Genomic DNA, 5,101 nt, shown 5'->3' with positions numbered 1-5,101 from the left:
ACAGCCTCTGCCCCCTTCAGCCTCTTTCTCCACCTTCTCCCACACCCACACCAATGCCAGGTGGGCCTAACAGCTGACCCTTTCTCTCCTTCCTGACCAGGTCCCTGGCCCTCAAGGCAGCTCATGAGCCACGAGCTTGAGAGTGGCTTCCAAAATTCATCGTGTCCATACTCCTGCACCCCACCCAAGCAGATGACTGTTCATCCTGTTCTTCACGCCACTCAGGGGAGGAGATTCCATAACTCCACTTCCTCCACCCGCCCAGGTGTTTGTTACAGTTCCCACAGCTGGGAAGTTCTACTTTATGTCTAACCAGAGTCCTTCCTGCTGCAGTTTCAGCCCATTTCCTTTTCTTCTTCCTCTGAGGAGTGTCAGAAATATAATCTTGGGAGGACACTTGAGACCCAGAGAGAAGGACCCTGGAATGGGGAAGGATCACTCGGGGACAGGAAGTGAGAGCTGAGCCCAGGTTCAAATCCAGGTCAGGGCAGCAACAGTGGCTGAGCTGGTCTCCTGGTGCCCAGGGCAGCCTCACCCACAGCCTGAGGACACCTGTGCTCACCCCCTGCCCCACTGCCACCATGTGGCTCCTAGCAGGGGGGTGGTGTGGGAACCGAGGGGCAGAGCGGGTGCGAGGGGACACAAAGAGCTCAGGCTCAGGCGTCACGTGGAGCTGGGTTCGAATCCCCTCAAGCCCCTCAACAAACACTTGCTGAGTGTCTCCTCTGTGCCAGGCGCTGCATGCGGCACTGAGGCCACAGCCAGGGTCCCTGCCCTCGTGGAGCTCACAGTCCAATGGGGGAGTGACAGTCAACAAGTCAATAGATAAATAAACAAGGAATCCCAGAGTGGCAAGAGGGGACGTAGGGAGACCACGTATGCCACGGTGATCACGGAAGGTCTCCTGAGGAGGTGGCATTTGAGCCAAGTCCTGAATAACAAGAAGGGGCCAGACCTGAATATCTGAAGGGAGAACATGCCAGAAGGAGTAAGCAGCCAGGGCAAAAGCCCCGAGGTTAGAATGAGCTTGTAGTGTAAAGACCAACTAGAAAGATGGACAGGGCAGCGAGCCTGCATGGGGTTCTCGTCTCTGGACTCACATGGTGCCTTTCTCTCTCTTTTTTTTTTAAAGAACTTTTTTTTTTTTTTTGGCCGCACCTCGCAGCATGTGGGATTTTAGTTCCCTGACCAGGGATCAAACCCACGCCCCCTGCAGTGGAAGTGCGGAATCTTAGCCACTGGGGAGTCCCACGTGCCTTTCTCTTTGAGTGTCAGTCTTCTCTGTAAAATGGGATCAACAATACCCACTTAACATGAAGATGGACATACAGGCCTTATCCCAGGGCTTGGTAAGTGGTCAGTAAATGGTACCTGGTATATATATATATATATATATATATATATATATATATATATATATATATATTTTTTTTTTTTTTTTTTTTTTTTTTTTTTTTTTTGGCTGCATTGGATCTTCGTTGCTGTGCGAGGGCTTTCTCCAGTTGCGGCAAGCAGGGGCTACTGTTCCGTTGCGATGCGCAGGCTTCCCATTGCATGGCCTCTCTTGTTGCGGAGCTCGGGCTCTAGGCGCGCGGGCTTCAGTAGTTGTGGCACACAGGCTCAGTAGCTGTGGCTCGTGGGCTCTAGAGCGCAGGCTCAGTTGTTGTGGTGCACAGGCTTAGTTGCTCCGCGGCATGTGGGACCTTCCCAGACCAGGGCTTGAACCCGTGTCCCCTGCATTGGCAGGCGGATTCTTAACCACTGTGCCACCAGGGAAGCCCGGTACCTGGTATTTCATCATTGCTCTAATAACAGGTTCATGGATGGCATCCTTCAGGGTTTAATTTCAACACCATGCCCCAGCCCAAAACTATCCACACCATGCACACGGGCTGCTCAACCATTCAGTGAGGTGTTGAAGTGTTTTTGGTCTTGTCCAAGTGTACTGCACTTCACAGTTTATAAAGCATTTCCTCCCATCCTTCCATTGCCCTGCAGAGTTAGGTGGCTGTGGAAATCTTTGGAGTCACTGGATGGCAGAGTGTCTGTCTGTCCCTGGCCCACAGCAGGTGCTCAAAGGATTTCAGGTCCAGGTCCTGCCACTCCTGCCTCCATGATGAACTTTCAAATTCCAAAGGCCTTTCTTACCAAACTTCCTTCATCTGCAGAAAGGATCATTTTCCAGCCACATAGATTCCTAATCCTGGGAGGTTCTGAATCACAGCTAAGCTCTGTTGGAATCAGAAGCTGAGCCTCCATGTAAACCCAGAAAAAATACTGGAGCAAGAATGATCCTTGGGGCTTCCCTGGTGGCGCAGTGGTTGAGAGTCTGCCTGCTAATGCAGGGGACACGGGTTCGAGCCCTGGTCTGGGAAGATCCCACATGCCGCGGAGCGACTAGGCCCGTGAGCCACAACTACTGAGCCTGCGCGTCTGGAGCCTGTGCTCCGCAACAAGAGAGGTCACGATAGTGAGAGGCCCGCGCACCGTGATGAAGAGTGGCCCCCACTTGCCGCAACTAGAGAAAGCCCTCGCACAGAAATGAAGACCCAACACAGCCATAAATAAATAAATAAATAAAATTAAAAAAAAAAAAAGTTGAAAAGAAAAAAGGAGAAAGATCTGTTTAAAAAAAAAAAAAAAAAAAAAAAGAATGATCCTTGGACTCTCTCACATGGAAGCAAATCAGGAGCAGGCCAAAGTCAAGGTCAGGTCAAGGACTCGAGCCACTGACTCCTTCTCTCTTCCTGACAGGAAACAGCTTCTCCTCAGACCGCTGGTTCCCAGAGGAGGGCAAATCCTGGGTCTCTCTGCTCTGCTGTGTCCTTGTCCTGCCACCTCCATTTCAGCTTTTCAAGTTGTAGCTTGGGTGAGACCACCTCCAGGAAGCCTGCCCTGATCCCTTGTAAGAGCTGGCTGCTCCCTTATTTGCCCACCCACAGCCCCAGGGTTCCTCCTACCAGGGTAAAGTTTCTGCTGAAGTTTAACTCACTGGTATAAAGTACACAGATCTTGAGTGGTTAGCTGAGTGGATTGTCCCCAGACGAACAGCCTGTATAAACAACATCATCAGACTCCTCCCCAACAAGTTACTAGTCCTGCCCCAGGGCATCCCCACCCTGACCTCTACCCCTCAATTAGTTTTGCCTGTTTCTGTACTTTATGCAAAAACAGTTATCTAAGAAGTCCCCTTTTGTGTCTGGCTTCTCTCTCTCTTTACGCATAGTTGCAGATGGTTTATTCTCATTACCGTTCCAGTGTGAACGGTAATACTCATAGCATTCCCATGTGTGACTAGACCAGAATTTATCCATTTTACCATTGATGAGCATTTAGGTAATTTCCAGTATTTTTGTCAGTTAATGAATAGTACTGCTAAGAACATTTTAAATAGTTCGTGTTTTGGGGGGCACATGTGTACAGATTTCTGTTGGGTGTATATGCAAAAAAGAAGCAAGGGACCTCCCTGGTGGTCCAGTGGGTAAGACTCTGTGCTCCCAGTGCAGGAGGCCCAGGTTTGATCCCTGGTCAGGGAACTAGATACCGCATGCCACAACTAAAAAAGATCCCGCATGCTGCAACTTAAAGAAAAAAGATCCCGCACGCCGTAACGAAGATCCCACATGCCTCAACTAAGACCTGGTGCAGCCAAAATAAATAAATAAACAAACAAACATATATATATATATATATATATATATGTATATATATATATATAAAACCAACAACAACAAAGAAAGAAGTGAAATTACTGGGTCATAGGGTGGGCATGTACTCGGCTTTAGCAGATGCAGCCAAACTGTTTTCCAAAGTAGTTGTGCCAGTTTACACCCTGCCAGCAGAGTAAGAGAGTCCCTGCTGCCCCACGTCCTGGCCTACTCTCAAAACTGTCTGGTAGCCCCCGCACTGCATCTGTTCACTTGTCTGTCTCACCGATTAGGGTAAGAGGAGGCTGTCCGAGCCCACCTGGCCCACAGGAGAGACAAATGAGAGAGAGGAGAATGAAGGGGATTAGAAAGAAGCACAGAAGGGGACTTCCCTGGCAGTCCAGTGGTTAGGAGTCTGCACTTCCACTACTGGGGGCCCGGGTTCGATCCCTGGTTGGGGAACTAAGATCCCGCAAGCCACATGGTGTGGCCAAAAAATAAACTGTAACAAAATTAACTCTAAACAGACTGCAATAGGGCTTCCCTGGTGGCACAGTGATTAAGAATCTGCCTGCCAATGCAGGGAACACGGGTTCAAACCCTGGTCCGGGAAGATCCCACATGCCACGGAGCAACTAAGCCCGTGAGCCACAACCACTGAGCCTGCGCTCTAGAGCCCGTGAGCCACAACTACTGAAGCCCGAGTGCCTAGAGCCCCTGCCCCGCAACAAGAGAAGCCACCGCAATGAGAAGCCCACACACCTCAACGAAGACTAGCCCCCGCTCGTCACAACTGGAGAAAGCCCGCGCACAGCAACGAAGACCCAATGCAGCCAAAAATAAATAAATAAAAATTTTAAAAATAAATAAACAGACTGCAATAAGTTAAACTACATTTAAAAAAAAAAAAAAAAAGCACAAAGAGGGAGAGAGGGAGAGAGAGGAGGGAGGGAGAGAATGAACAAAGAAAGGTGAATATCTCTGTGCTGTGGGCTCTATGCTGGCTGCCCCGGAGGTAAGTGCCTGCTGGGGCTGAAGCTTTGGCTCCTGGTTCACCCTGAAACCTCATTGTGCCCTAAAAATGAACAATTGAATAAGTTTCTTTCTCAATTCATTTCAGGATAAAGTCTTCTAAACGATAGGTTCAGAGTTTGGGAACTATTGGGAGGGGCGGAGAACAGCAGGATCCCCTCAGTCACTGCAGAAGGGGCTTGGCACTGGGCGGGAAGCCTGTGAGATGAGCTCCTGGAAGCCCATGGCTTGGACACTGGCTGAGCAGACAGCCTCAGGGGCCAAAACCCCTGCCCCAGACATGCCCACCCATCTCCTGTCCTGCCCAATACCACCCCCACCTCCCTCCGTCTCCTGCAGCAAGCAGGGGCAGGGCCCTGGGTCCTTGGCCAAGGCCAGATGTCAGGGCAGAGCCTACTGGGCAGAGGTTCCACTGAGAGAGG

General features: G+C 50.3%; 1 long non-coding RNA gene across 1 annotated transcript; it reads right to left on the bottom strand.

Moving 5' to 3' along the window:
- Nucleotides 1-1,020: 1,020 nt before the first annotated feature.
- On the bottom strand, nt 1,021-5,101 carry LOC309606699. The gene is made up of 2 exons (XR_014232014.1): nt 2,667-5,101; nt 1,021-2,301 (listed from the first exon to the last, which is right to left on the bottom strand). It is a non-coding gene; the product is annotated as an uncharacterized lncRNA (long non-coding RNA).

The sequence above is a fragment of the Balaenoptera borealis genome (genome assembly GCF_965194805.1).
Source record: "Balaenoptera borealis genome assembly, chromosome: 1".
NCBI lineage: Eukaryota > Metazoa > Chordata > Mammalia > Artiodactyla > Balaenopteridae > Balaenoptera > Balaenoptera borealis.
The sequence above is the reverse complement of the archived record's forward strand: the minus strand, read 5'-3'. Positions and strand labels throughout refer to the sequence as shown.